The sequence below is a fragment of the Equus asinus genome, chromosome 9, assembly GCF_041296235.1.
Source record: "Equus asinus isolate D_3611 breed Donkey chromosome 9, EquAss-T2T_v2, whole genome shotgun sequence".
NCBI lineage: Eukaryota > Metazoa > Chordata > Mammalia > Perissodactyla > Equidae > Equus > Equus asinus.
The window spans coordinates 49,293,924-49,309,017 of record NC_091798.1 but is presented as its reverse complement, the minus strand read 5'-3'; the positions used below and the strand labels follow the sequence as shown (position 1 = coordinate 49,309,017).

The 15,094-nt window shown below is 38.2% G+C and overlaps 1 long non-coding RNA gene across 1 annotated transcript; it reads left to right on the top strand.

Annotated features, from left to right (window-relative positions):
- The first annotated feature begins 4,364 nt into the window (after positions 1-4,364).
- On the top strand, positions 4,365-13,782 carry LOC139046184 (uncharacterized). Its single transcript, XR_011505855.1, has 3 exons — positions 4,365-4,501; positions 4,679-4,752; positions 13,655-13,782. It is a non-coding gene; the product is annotated as an uncharacterized lncRNA (long non-coding RNA).
- The last annotated feature ends 1,312 nt before the right edge of the window (positions 13,783-15,094 follow it).

Here is a 15,094-nt window from a genome sequence, read left to right as displayed (position 1 = left end):
CTAAAATAGCACTCACTGCATTACCTGGAATCCTTGACTGACATCTCTGTATTCTCCAGACCATACATCCAAATGGTTTATTAGCTAATAGGCCCACCTACAGTTGGACCAGTGGACCAGTGGCTCTTGGTCAGGTATTGAAGAAACCTCTGGTACTGTTATTAAATCTTTAGTACTGTTACTGTTTTTGCATTGAAGGGGGATTTAGAAATCATCTAGTCCAGGAGAGGCAAATATATAGCAGGGGTGCTGACCCCTCCCGTCTCACAAAATTCTTTCCCACAGAGCCTGAACTTGAGTGTAAAGTCTTTTTCAATACAGCACTATGGGTAGCCATTACTAGTGAAACAGAAATGACACACGTGATAAGCACCCTTTATTTTCCCTAATTTAATCCATTGCTTTCATTTTTTGAAGAGTAAACTGAGGTTCAGAAAAACTAAGAGACTGGTCAGAAATCACTTGGCTGGAGTAGAAATCTGAGTCTCTGAATTTAGTCCTGAAGACTAAAGCAGAGGACTCTGAGTTAGGGTTAAAACATTTCAGCGACATGTAGATGGCAAGTCTTGGAAGAGGAGAAATGAAGGGGAATTTACAGTGTCCTGTTTTAGGACTTGCATAAGGGTCCATGCTTGTACCACATCTAAAGATAATGCTGCAAGACCTGGGAGAGAGACTTAAATCTGTTGTTTAGTTTGTGAGTGTTTGTCAACAGGAAGTAGAGATTTGCTCTGCATCTATGTTTAGACTTGAGAGACATTGGCAGCAAGGCTTGTAACGTGCTGGACAACACAGTTTCAAAAATTGGGTTGAGATGGAGCAAGTTAGTGTGAGGGCGACTGGTGGCTAACGCTAAATATTGCTTATGAACCCTAGACACACCTTGCCAGCCAATGGAATCTGGCTGATTCAGGGAAGCTGGAGGCCCTGGGAGTATGACTCAGTGTCCTGCATATGAATCTCCGGAGGAGCAAGATGCTGGCCAAGACTTGGTCCCTGGCTCCTGCCAGAGACCACACCCTTGATTTGATATTAATGAGCCCTTGATATTCATAAAGAAGATCCGTCTGGAAAAGCCCCATGTGGATAAAATGTATTCACAGTCAAACTGAAGCCTTCTCTGGATTTGGGAAGTTTGAAATGTTCTATTATTTGTCTTAGTCATGGCAAGAAGTAAGGGTGAAGGTGCAATACATGTTATGAGAGAGTGCACTAGTCTTCTACATTTACAGGAGTCAAAAATTTGGAGGAAGGTGTTCCCTTGATGCTGCTTATAGATATGAGTCAGAAACATTGGGGAGGTGCTAAAGCTTCAGGCAGAAGAAGTAGGGCAGGGAATCTGACTCAAAACTCTGCTCTCCTCCTCCTCTTTCTTGAATTTGGATGCTATTGAATGTGTCTGCATGACAGGTGTACTTTCCCCAGTTTCATATTTCTAAATGCTTTGGTGAACCAGTCAGGCAGAGCCCAATGGAATAAAGAAAGACTCAGAAATAGTCCTCTAGTCTATCCTGTGAGCGAACTGGGAGGTCTGGTGGGTGGGTGGACCATGAATGGGGTAACCCGAGGTGCCACAAGAAAATACTGCAGTCTTCTTAACCAGCAGGAAACTCTAGTAAAATACATTGCATCTTCTCAGAAGAAGTTTGGAGAGATAGACAATGGTTGTACTTCAAGCTAATAACCAGATTTTATTTCCTGAAACTTCTAGATGAGCTTTTTTTTTTTTTTCCAGATTAGGATTAGCATGTGGAGCGCCATCTGCAAGAAAATATATAGAGGAGGAATGAGAGAGGCTGAGAGAGATACAGAGATGTAACAAGTAACTAAGACAGTAGAGCTGTGGGGGAAATGGGGATATTGTATTGGTCAGTGGTCCTGGCAGGAAACAGATGGCACATTCAAATTCGAGTAATTTAAAGAGAGTTTAATAAAGGTGCTATGAATTAAGATGTATGCAAGGTTTAGGGAAACCATATGGGATAGTGCAACATTAGTTAAAAAAAAGAGGGCATCATTATCACTCTTACATCTGAAAGGAAGGACTGATTATGAGAATGCGAAGGCAGCAAGTGCTGTGATAAAACGGCTGTCTAATCAGAGGTGAAGCCTTCTGTGGTAGGTTGTGGGATAAAGCCAACATAGAGCCCCCCTGCTGGGCGGGGGAAGGGAGCTCAATCTCCTACTCAGCTCTTCCTTTTTGCTGGAACTTGCCATTGACCAGGGGGCAAGGAAGCATAATGATGTCGTCAACACAGGTTGATCTTCCAGGGCACAGCATGGGGTGGAGAAACGTGGATGTAGGAACTGAAGGGGAAATGGAAGACATTCAGCACTGATCTTTGAAGAGGATGTTTAGGAGGTTTTGATATATGACATGGGTTTAAACCACTACTCCATCTCCCCATGAAAATGTCAGTAAAAATCAACCTTACTATCAGCGCTTCTCGGAATTTGTGTATGTGTGTATATGTTTGATGCAGGGCCTTATGAATTTAACTTTAAGGCAGGTGGTGCCACATGAGGTTTAGCCAATAAAATGCAGTTGAATTCGGTTACCCATATTTGAAAGATGTTTAGCCAGCAATGTTTCTTTTTAAGAGATAAAAGAGAATTGTTCTCCCTTTTGAATTATTCTTTAAAAAACTCAATATAGAAAAAAATTTTTAACTCTCTTCCTATCACTGGTAAAATTAAGACAAAGAATTAAGTTGGGTCTCATGAGCTATAGGGGTTCTTGGGCTTCTGACTAGAGTACTTTCACGGATGGCTCCCAGCACCTCGAATGGTGCATTGCACAGAGTAGGTACTCAATTTTTGAACTGAAATAAACAAACGTATGAATGAATAAATAGATCGACAGGTTCTTGAGTCAAACCAGTGCCTGCTTCTGACAAGATAAGCCAGGAGGAGTAACATGCCCTTCTCCAGACGCAGAATGCCTCCTTTCTTTTGATTGTTTCCTCTCTTGTTTCCTGTTCCACCGTATGGCGAGAAGGGAGCTGAGCAGGCATGGAGACCTATGGTGTTTAGCCACCATAACTCCAGCAGAAAACAGACAGGAGAGAGGTAGCCCTTCTGGAACTGCATAAGTCCAACGAAATGTGTCTCATTACTAAGCAGGCTGTCTGGCTTTCTCTTCCTAGCTGCACAGAGAACTTAGCCACCTACCACCCTTCTGTGGAAAAACAGCACCCTTGCAAATTCACTGTCTGTGTTTAAAGGAGGGAGCCATTTCACTGTACACAGGAGTGGACAACAAAGGAGAGTCTGATTGTACTGCCCGTGTCCTTAGAGTACACTCTGAAAATTCTGTAATGTAGAGACTGTATCTGAGTGTGTTGACAGTTTATCTTTATTTAGAACTCTTTCCAGTGATGGTACATTTTCTTAACAACCTCCTTGCTTGTCTGTGAAACATAGTGAGTCTTTGAACATACTTTGGCAACAGCTTTTCCACAACTCCTGTGTTTCTTTCTGCCATTGCTTTTTCATCATCAATACAGATGTCTCTATATTTTTGCCAACTTATTTGATGGTGTGTTAAAAACTGATCTAAACACTTAAGAATTCATTCTCCTGTTGCATATGTGTCAAATGCTTTATGAAGCAATAAATCAACCTAGGCGAACATGTTGTACAATTTACAAACATCCTTTCTCTTGCCCCCATGAATCATAAAGATTTCATATGTCTTTATCTAAGGACTAATTTTCCAAGTATGTTCAGAGTGCACTATTCCCGGGACTGACTTACCAGATAACATTGCTAATTGTATTTTTGTGGTAGCCCTTACAGATACTTACTGCCTTGGTAACTGTTAGTGTTCAATAAGCTCATGTCTAGAGGTATCTATAGTCTTTCATGTGCAATGTTGTACCTTATTTTCAGAGAACTTTTAAATGTTGGGGCAATGGATAAGTCAAAATTTCTTTTGTATAGATATTTTTCAATTTCATTAAGCTGTTCCACTTACATCAAAAGAAGTTGAGACCCTCACTATTATGTTTTATTTTATTTCAGGATGATGTAACTTGGTACAGACCATAAAATATTGTGTTTCCATAAACATAAGATGCTCAAAGTTAAACATTTTAACATTTTTAATGCCAGGAGGCATTCTATAATAGATATGTATGTTTAATGTGGTAGGGGTTCTATTTTTTTCCCTGTAAAAGCTGTCTTTAAATTGATAGTTCATTTTTGAATCAAGAAAATGTGTTATTTGATAATTTTTTATTGCATAAAACATAAGTACCTGGGAATTCTAACTTTTGAGTGATTGTGTAAAACTTTGCAGTACTGTTCTTCCCTCTGTTTCCTCCTGTCTTTACAATCAACCTTTTTTTTTTTTTTTGAGGAAGATCAGCCCTGAGCTAACATCTGCTGCCAATACCTCCTCTTTTTGCTGAGGAAGACTGGCCCTACACTAACATCTGTGCCAACCTTCCTCTACTTTATATGTGAGACGCCTTCCACAGCATGGTTTGACAAGCAGTAGGTAGGTCCACACCCGGGATCTGAACTGGCAAAGCAGAACGTGCGAACTTAACTGCTGCACCACTGGGCTTGCCCCTGTAATCAACCATTTTTGAGGTTCAGTAGGTCTAGTATGGTGCTATTTGTTATTTTGTCGTAAGACTAACTGACACCCAACCATCTGGTTCTCGTTTTGCAGACGTCGCACTTGAGTCCTGCGAGAGGTTCTTTCTGACACCTCACTGGATTTAGTCTCTTCTTCTATGAGGAGGGGTGAGTTTAAAAAAGCCAGTCTCTGATATCTATAAACTTAGAATTTGGGAGAGAAGCTGTGAGAAGTGGGGAGTCATTGACAGCACAGTTTTGGTGCTGATATAAAGCATGTGGCAGGACACAAAGCAGATTCCCTAACTTTGTTTAGCTCCTCTTTTATATGTCTTTCCAGCTTGTTCATTTACCTTCCCAGCAAGTTCATAGGGAAATCATCTTAGTGTGCCTGGGGTTCCCTCACCCCCTGTTTTCTCATTTTGAGAGTCAAGGAGAAGCTGGATAGGACAGGAGGCTGACATTAAGGAGAGGTACTCAGGAGAGGAGGGGGCCATTTACCCTCTTCCTCAAGCTGTTGATTTCCTCAGGAAAAGTCCTTAGAGCATGAGGAGGCAGCTGAGATTGGGTAGTTTTGATCACTTATTCATCTCAATGGGAATGAAGTATATTTCTTGAGAGATCCTAGTCTCTGTAGGGTAACAATCCATTTTCATGCCTTCATATATGCACTAATTTTATTCAGATCTAATCAGACCTTCTGTGAAGTATCTGGTGGGACCCACTTATGGGGGCTCTCTTCCTCAAACCACTATGCCATAGTTTCATCTTCAGCAATTTTTCTCACTCAGCCTAAAAAAGCAACAGTTCTGCCAGAGCTTTCTGACTGAGGGACTCAAGGCCTCAGGTTTATCCCATCATTTGCACAAATCCATTGTACCCACAGAAAATATAAAATAATCCTAATCTGACTGAGTCACAGTTGAGTTCACCTCAAAGTAGTTGACTTGGCTTTAACAAATACATAGAGGCAGGGCATTTCAGCCTTGACATATAGAGACCTTGGGAGCTGGCACCCCTATCCTCAAAGTAGAATAATGCTGAACGAATAGAAAATCAACGACTTTCCTTAGATCCATCAGAAAATTGAAGTCACAGGGCAAACCATCACTGTGAAATCTGGAAGACAGGTGAAATACAGAAAATCAGAGCCATGATCAGCTTACTGGAGCAGAAGCCACTGGTGCCGTAAGCTGGTAGCCACATTGAAGTGACAACTCATCTTGACCAAACTGACATTTATAGAATACATGACCCAAGAACATCACAATACACATTTTTCTCAGACTTACATGGAACATTCTGATGAATTGGTGGAGGCTGAGTATGAATTAGCTTGAGAGAGAGAAACTCATGAGGGCCCAATCTTAGGAGATGTCCTCATACTTTTGTGGCTTTTACCTTCAGGAACCCCACCATATTCTCAAGGTAAAGATCCAAGAAAAATCTTATGTTTCCAGCAGAAGGAGGGAAAAAGCAGCCATTTTGAAATATGCCCAGAATGTTCTCAGTAGCAAAGGCCTACTGTCCATAGGAAAGAATTTCATCAGACACTTATCTAACCTGAGGAAGGGCAAATAGCCAACCCAGGTCCCTCTAGTCTTCTTTCTGCATTACTTCATGGGTGGGGAAAAAAAAGTTAAGATACGTTTCTGAAGATCACAACCCAAGGACTTGGGCCCATTAAAATAATAAGATTATAGAACACTTCCATTTCCCACATCTTATCATCACAGCAACAGGGCTCCAGAGCATCAAAACACATGAGGCAGGGGCAGGCCTGGTGGTGTAGTGGTTAAAGTCTGCACACTCCACTTTGGCAGCCTAGGGTTCACGGGTTAGGATCCCCGGCGTGGACCTAGCACGACTTGTCAAACCATGCTGTGGCAGCATCCCACATAAAATAGAGGGAGATTGGTGCAGATGTTAGCTCAGCAACAATCTTTCTCATGGAAAAAAAAGAAAAAAACACACATGAGGCAAAAACTGATAGGACTGTAAAGAGATATAGACAAATCCACGTTATAATTTCAGATTTCCACACCCCCTTTCTTTCCAACAACTAGAAAATCGGTAAGGATGTAATTTAACTGAATAGTGCCATCAACTGACTGGACCTAACTGACATTTATAGAACACAGCATGCATCAACACACTTTTCTAAAACTTACATGGAACGTTCACTCAGATGGACCATATTCTGGGCCATAAAGCAAATCTTAACAAATTTAAAAGACCATAAATCATTCAAAGTTTGTTCTCAGACTACATAGAATTATATTATAAATTAATAACAAAAACTTGGGGCTGGCCCCGTGGCTGAGTGGTTGAGTTCGCGCGCTCCACTGCAGGCGGCCCAGTGTTTCGTTGGTTCGAATCCTGGGCGCGGACATGGCGCTGCTCATCAAACCACGCTGAGGCAGCGTCCCACATGCCACAACTGGAAGGACCCACAACGAAGAATATACAACTATGTACCGGGGGGCTTTGTGGAGAAAAAGGAAAAAAAAAATAAAATCTTTAATAAAAAAAAAATAAAAAATAAAAAAAAAATAAAAAATAAAAAAAAAAATAACAAAAACTTAGCTGGAAAATCTCAAAATGTTTGGAGATTAGACAATATGTCTCTAAATAACACATGAGTTGAAGAAGTCTCAAGAAAATTTTTAAAAGATTTCGAACTAAATAAAAAAGAAAATACAACTTACCAAAATTTGTGGGATATAGTAAAAGCAGCCCATAGACAGAAATTTGCAGCATTGAATGCATACACTAGAAAAGAAGGAAGATGTAATATCAATAATTAAGGCTTCCACCTTAGAAAACAGATGAAAAGATAATAAAAATTAGAGAAGAAATCAATAAAATTGAAAACAGGAAATCAATAGAGAAAAATCAGTGAAACCAAAAGCTGGTTCTTTGAAAAGATCAATGAAATTGATAAACCTCTATGTAGGCTAACCAGGAAAAAAACAGAGAAGATACAAGTTAAAAATATCATAAACGCTAGGGGTCATCCCTTCAGATCCTATGGGCAACAAAAGGATAATAAAAATATATTATGAGTAATTCTATGCCACAAATTTGATAACTTAGATTAAATGGACCAATTTCTTGAAAGACACTAACTACCAGAACTCACACAAGGAGAAATTGATAATCTGAATAGGCCTATATCTATTAAAGAAATTCAATCAGTAATTAATAACCTTCCAAAACAGAAAGAACTAGGTCCCAGATGGGTTCACTGGTGAATTCTAACAAATATGTAGTGAATAAATAATACCAGTTCTCTACAATCTCTTCTAGAATGTAGTAGCAGAGAGAACACTTCCAAATCATTTCATGAGGTCAGCAGTACCCTAATAGCAACACCAAACAAAGACATTACAAGAAAGGAAAATTACAGAGCAATATCTCTTATAAACACAGAGGCAAAAATGTTCAACAAAATATTAGAAGTTGAATCAAAGAATGTATAAAAAGATTTATATGCTATGACCAAGTGGGATTTAGTCCAGGTGTGTAAGCCTAGTTCAACATTTAAAAATCAATTAATGTAATCCATCATATCAACAGGCTGAAGAAGAAATATCATATGATTATCCCAATTGATCAAAAATATGTATTTGACAAAATCCAACACCCATTCATCATAAAAACTTTCAGCAAACTAGGAGTGAAGGATAACTTTCTCAACTTGATAAAATAAAAAAAATCTGTAGGTAATATCATGATTAAATGGTGAGAATCTTGATGCTTTCCCCCTGTGAGTGGGGAAAAATCCAAGATGTCCTCTCTCACCACTCCTTTTCAACAATGTACTGAAATAAGACAAGAAAAGGAAATAAAAGGCATACATATTGGGAAGGAAGAAATAAAAACCATCTTTTTTCACAGATGACATAATTGTCTATCTAGAAAATTACAAAGAATCAGCAAAACACATCCTAAAATTAATAAGCAATTATAGCAAAGTTGCAGGATACAAGGTCAATATAGAAAAGTCAATCACTTTCCTATATACTAACAATAAACAATTGGAATTTGAAATGACATCCACGATATCACTTCATTAGTACCAAAAAAAAAGAAAAGAAAAAAACAAGTTTTAAAGTATAAATCTAACAAAACATGTACAGAATCTGTAAGTACAAATCTACAAAACACTGATGGAAGAAATCAAAGACGAGCTAAATAAATGTGAGATATTATGTGTTCAAGGATTAGAAGACTCGATATTGTTAAGACGTCCATTTTTTCCAACTTGATCTATGGATTCAATTGTATAACACTCAAGATGCCTACAAGCTGCTATTTTCTTGATATTGACAAACTGATTCTAAAGTTCATATAGAAAGGCAAAAGATTCAGAATAGCAAACACAATTCTAAAGATGAATAAAGCTTGGGGACTCATACTATGCAACTTTAAAACTTACTGTAAAACTACATTAATCAAGAGAGTGTAGTATTGGAGAAGGAATTGACACATACATAAGTGAAATAGAATAGAGAGCCCAGAGATAGACTTACAGAAAGGTATTCAATTGATCTTTGAGAAAGGAGCAAAGATAATTCAATGGAGAAAAGGTAGTCTTTCAACAAGTGGTGTGGAACAATTGGACGACCACATGAAAAAAAAGAAGAATCTAGACAGAATTTGCACATTTCACAAACGTGAACTCAAGTGGATCATAGATCTAAATGTAAGGTGCAAAACTAGAAGATAATATAGGAGAAAATCTAGGTGACTTGGTTTGGTGACGAGTTTTTAGAACCAACACCAAAAGCACAATCCAAGAAATAAATATTATTCAGTTGGACTTCATTAAAATGAAAAAATTCTGCTCTGTGAAAGACTGATAAAAAGAAACACTGTTAAAAGATTGAAAAGGAAAGCTATATACTGAAAGAATCACCTTTGCCCTAAGGTAATCTGGCCCTGAACTCTTATCGACATAAAGTGGTCTGACAAATTGATGCAGCTTCCAGAAGGGAAATCTTACACAAGGTCATACCACTTTATGTTGATAGGACTTCTCCCATTGAAGATAGTCTGGTGGGAATGTTCATCAATGTGGCTCACATTTGAAATATATGTGAAGAGCAATTCTAGCATTATATCATATCAGGCCATCTTTGATTGCTTCACTTTAGGCGTTTTGGCTTTTGAAGGGATAATCTCCTAAATTATTAAAATAAAATCTAATGTATAGAGTCTTAGAAATAAATTTAATATGGAATATTACTTCTGTTAAGATCATGTTTATTTTGTTTGTTAGAATACATAGAGTAAATACTAGAAGCCATATTCTTAGCACCACTTTAATATATACTGTCTATAGGTACAAGAGAAAATGAATGAAATAGTGATTGACTTTGTGTACAATTTCTTCCTTCCTTTCTTTTTAACTTTGTTGAATATTCTTTTAGAGAAACAAAAATACTGAAACATTGAAACCCTTTTTTTCACTTTGTAATCTTATTCTCTTCTTGTCCCTTCATACGTAATTTTTGTTATAATTTGGTCTCTAGCCTTCCTATTCAAGTTTTTAACTTTTACCACATACCCACACATGCACGCATATGTATGATACTACTATTTTGTAATTTTGAAACTTATATAAATAATATGCTGCACATATTATTCTATTTGTTTTATTTTTAAACATTATTGTCTACAATTTATCCATATGGATACATGCAAATTTATCAAACACTCTTTAACTGTAGCAGTTAATTCCAGTGTTTGATTACATGACACTTTATCCTCTCTGTGGTAGAATTTTCCATTGATTGAAATTTTTTGTTGTTAGAACTGTTAAAAGATAAACTGAGATGCCAGAAATTGTAGAGGAGGAAAAGTAATTTTCCATCTACCCTTTATAGTGAGCGTTCAGCTAAGACCCCTTTTTCTCCAGGGCACCTCATAAATGCATAAGCTTATCTAGGTTAAAAGTTCTCCACTATGGCCACTGTAATTTAAGATTATCCTTGGTGAGCTTAACCTACTTGTTCAGGCTTAAAGCAAAATTTTATTCACCTGAGGCCTCACACTGGCCCCAATTCAGCTTAAGTCAGACCCAGTCGGTTCCCTGGACCCAATCCGGTTTCTAAGTCAGACCCAGTTCGACTCCAGCTGGTTTTCAGACCCAGTCTGAAAAGAGAAATGCTCAGATAAAGTTTGAAAGCTCGTAATGCAGAAGCTGGGGAGCTTGGATCCCAGAGGGACTTACCCACCACCTCCAGAGGGAGCAAGAGAGCAATGAGGTAAAAGGACTCAACAGGTACCTATGTGGGGTTGCTTGTTGCTCCTGGGGGCCATTGGGGGTCTCCTTCAGTTCCCTCTTCTGATGCCAAAACTGTTAAAAGACAAACTGAGATATTAAAAATGTTAAGGATTTATTTGAGCAAAAATCAATTTGAATTGGGCAGCATCCTATCTAGCAGATGGAAAGGACTGGTGAGATGCACAAAATGAGAGATTTTCTAGGCAGAAGGGAACAGGAACAAGAAAGTTATATGAGGCAAAAAAGCAGGTTGATTATTGCAGTTACTTTCCTTTAAGGAATTGCAGAGGCCTATCAGGTAGATTACCTAACTAGTGCTGACCAGGCGATCCCTGATTGACTGGTTTAAGATTCCATTTCTGGAACAGCTGAAACTTTAATTAAGTCTTGGTTTGGTGATGAAGGGCTTAGCATAAGCGACTCCATGTTATGCACCAGATATTATTCTAAGAGTTATGCAAACATTTAACACCTTTTTATCCTCACAACAATCCCCAAGAGGTGGATATTATTATTTCCATTTTTGAGATAAGGAAACCCAGGCACAGAGAGGTTAAGTAATTGTGCATGGTCACATAACTGAAAGCCAGGATGTGAGCCCAAAAGTCTTGATCCAGAGCACGTGCACTTAACTCCCTTGGAAAAAAATCTCTGTGCACAGGTGCAAGGTTTTCTGGGCTATATACACACAGAAATGAAATTTCTGGGATACAAGGTGTGAGCATTTTACTATTTTGAGAGTCTTTGTACCAGCTTACATTCTCACCAGCACTGAATGAGTGTTTTCAGCTCCAGTCTCTCCCCTCATGCAGAGATCTTACGGTCACAATATTATGCACGATCTAAACTGGTCATCTGTACTTGCTGACCGCCTGAAGCCCAGGAGGTCTGTTCTTTCAGCTCCACTTACCACACTGAGTTTTGTTTTATTTTTGTTCTATGATCTTTTTTGATTATGGCTATCTAAAATCTTTTCTATTTAATTGTAATTGTTCCATGTTTAAATAGAAAGTATTCTCAAACATGAACCCTGCCACCACTTGGACCTTCAGTTCTATCCACTATAACCACCGAATATTTCTTAAAACTCTTCTCCCTTTGTTCTATTCACCAAAGATTCAACGTGTATTTATTAATCATCTTTTTGATGAACATGACACTGTGCTAGATACAGGACATATAAAAACAAATAAGGCAGAATTCGTCTCTCTGAAGAACTTACAAAGGAATTAGCCACATAAACAACTAATTATATTGAAATTTGATAAGTACTGGAATGGAAGTATAATCATATGCTACAAAAATATACATGACAAAGTATTTATTTTTGCTTTAGGTGGGGCTTAGGGATGGTGACATATATGCTGAGAATTGAAAAATGAGTCGAATTTTCTTAAACTTTGAGGAGAAAATGAAGGTATTTAGTGAAAGGGAGCAACATAAACAATTGCTTGAAATCCTGAAACTTCATAGCATATTCAAGAATCAGCGAATAGGGCAGGTCAGATGGTGGATGACAGGACTTGGGAAAAGAAATTACAGCATATGAAGCTGAGAAGATCAGTTGGCTGGAACTTTGGAAGTGGCTGCCTGGAGTGGCAACTGAGAGGGAGAAAGGCTCAGAGCTCACCACCACCTCCCCGGTTTTGCTTTTGTTGGTTTTGTGTATAGTCTAACTTTACATATCACTTTTTCCCTTAAAGATTTTTTTTACCATAACAGCTCTTGAAAACTTATACCACTTTTTAGACAATGACTCCTTTTTTTCCAGTATAATGACTTTTCCCCCCTGAAATCCACTGAATAAACATACTATACAAACTTATGTTTCAACATTACTCTTTCAAGCAAAGGCACACTTACAAATTTATTTTATACAACAGTTCCTAGTCAAAGACTATTACAAGGAACAAATCTGAAATGCATGCTATATTTGGATGAACTCAAATGTTTTGCTTTGCCTATGGATGCCAAGCGAGAGGAACAAAGAGGTATGCTTTTCTATTACTCTTCATTCTTGTGCATGCATACTATTTCCTCAGGTTTGAAACACATATTTTTTTACCCAAATATTCCAGTCTTTTCCATTTACGTCAAGCCTTCCATGTCAGGTAGTTATTTCAGGGTTAAAGTCTCAAGGGAAAGAGAATTGTCAAGCCCATATGATTCTGATATTGAATGCCTGCCCAATATTCAAACACCTGACTTTCGACCACCTTTCAAAGAATGACACTTCACCCCTCCCCCTCCAGCTGTCATAAAACTTCTTCCTTTGGGAATATAATAAAACTTAATTATGTTACTTTATATGTACAAACAGTATTTATTCACCTTCAAATTGATTATCTTTTATAGACATGTTTTTATTATTCAGTTGATGTATTATCTGTCTGAGAAAAATATTTTCACTTAGTGTCATTGTTTTTAGGAATAAGTTAAGGTCATTACAGAAGGAAGACATACACTGGAATTCCACATAAGACCTCATTTGTGAGAGTACCACCAATAAAAAAAATTCATTCTATTTCTATAGATTGACAACATTATGCATGTTGTATCTGATTCCAAGAAAAGAATTCAATTCTGACCACTTAAGCAAAAAGAGATAATTTATTGGAAAAAAATTATTGTATCAGTTATTTCATCAAATGATGCACCAAACAACCAGTCTGGAAGGATGAGTGAGGGCTGGGGATCCCAGGAGCCAGAGATCTAGCACCATCTTTTTACATGTGCTGCCATTCTTGTCTGCCTTGTTTTTGTCTATCTCTGTTTCAGATCCGAATTCCAAGGAGAGAGATCTAATTGGCACAGACTGGGTTATTCCTACACGTCAGTGACTTCTTCGAATGAGAGACAGATAGTTTCCCAAAGTAGGTTTTTTTATTAACTATGGACATGAGGACCGTGTTTGATATACGAAAAACAACAGACGCTGACCAGATTCTATCAATAGCCTACCAGTACACACACACATTTTCCTCTGTATATAAAAATTTTAAAACACCCTCAGTTGACCTAGTGAATTTTTCTCAGATAGAAAATCCTCTCAGCACTGAAGAGTAGACTAAGCAAATGATAACCATTTAGTGCGTTCAGTTTCAAGTCGGAAATCTCTGGATTATATATCATCCTTGTTTCTGTAGCCTGTCATAAAGCCTTACCAGCTATTTATCTTCCCTTCGCAACCCTTTATATTTGTTGTTGTTGTCACTGTTGTTTTTCTAAGCACCTCGTAAACAGCGATGGCCTTCTGGTGAACATTCACATGGGACATAAATATTATTAGCCTTGGTCTATTCTGAGAGCTCCATTTGGGCAAACCATTAGCCAGTGCCTGTGCATTAGTATAGGAAATCTTCTCAGGTTATCTTTCTTTAAAGAAATAGCAGATAATGAATGGTGCAAGGCAACAGACTGCTCATTGGAAGGACCGTCCTTCTCCACTCTTTTTCAGGGCCATAAATAGCTAGGACTGTAATTCAGTAGCAGTCTATAGTAGCTTTTGGAGAAAAGCTTGGAGACCCATCTGAAAACAAAGCCATTTTTCATTCTCAATCATCCAGTCAAAAGGAATTGCCGATGAATCTATTGAAATGGGTTAGGAAGAAGTGCATCCTTTAAGTATTTGACATGACATAAACCTCTCAAATTCTCCCACATGGCAGACTACTGGCTATTCACAAAAACCATTATCCTTTTATTCTTCATGGAATTATTTCTAGGCTATATTTAGAAGCTTCCTTTGTAGTTAGGTGTGATCATGTGACTGTGTTCTAGCTAATGAAATGCAAGTAGAAATGATGGCTACCATTTTCAGGCCAAGACATTTAAAAAGTCTTGTGCTTCTATTGCAAGCTTTTATCTTCCCTGCTACCATGTAGATGCAGAAGATGACAATGCTCCAGGGAACAGCAGAGATGTAAGGAGGCAAAGATCCTGGATCTCTGACCCACTGTGTGGATGAATGCTGCAATCCAGGAACACCCATACTGAGCTGTCCTATGAGCAAGAAATCCACTTCTCTTGGTTTAAATACCTGAAACTTTGTATGTATTGTGGAAGGTAGTATTAGGTCCCAGATTGAGGAACAGTAATGTCTTGCATCTGTCCTTTCCTAACATAATGGCCTTTACATATTGGGTCAGGGAGCTAGTGTAGGGATTCTGCCAGTGGCCAAAGATGTCCATCCAAGTATACAACAGTAAGCTAGGAAAA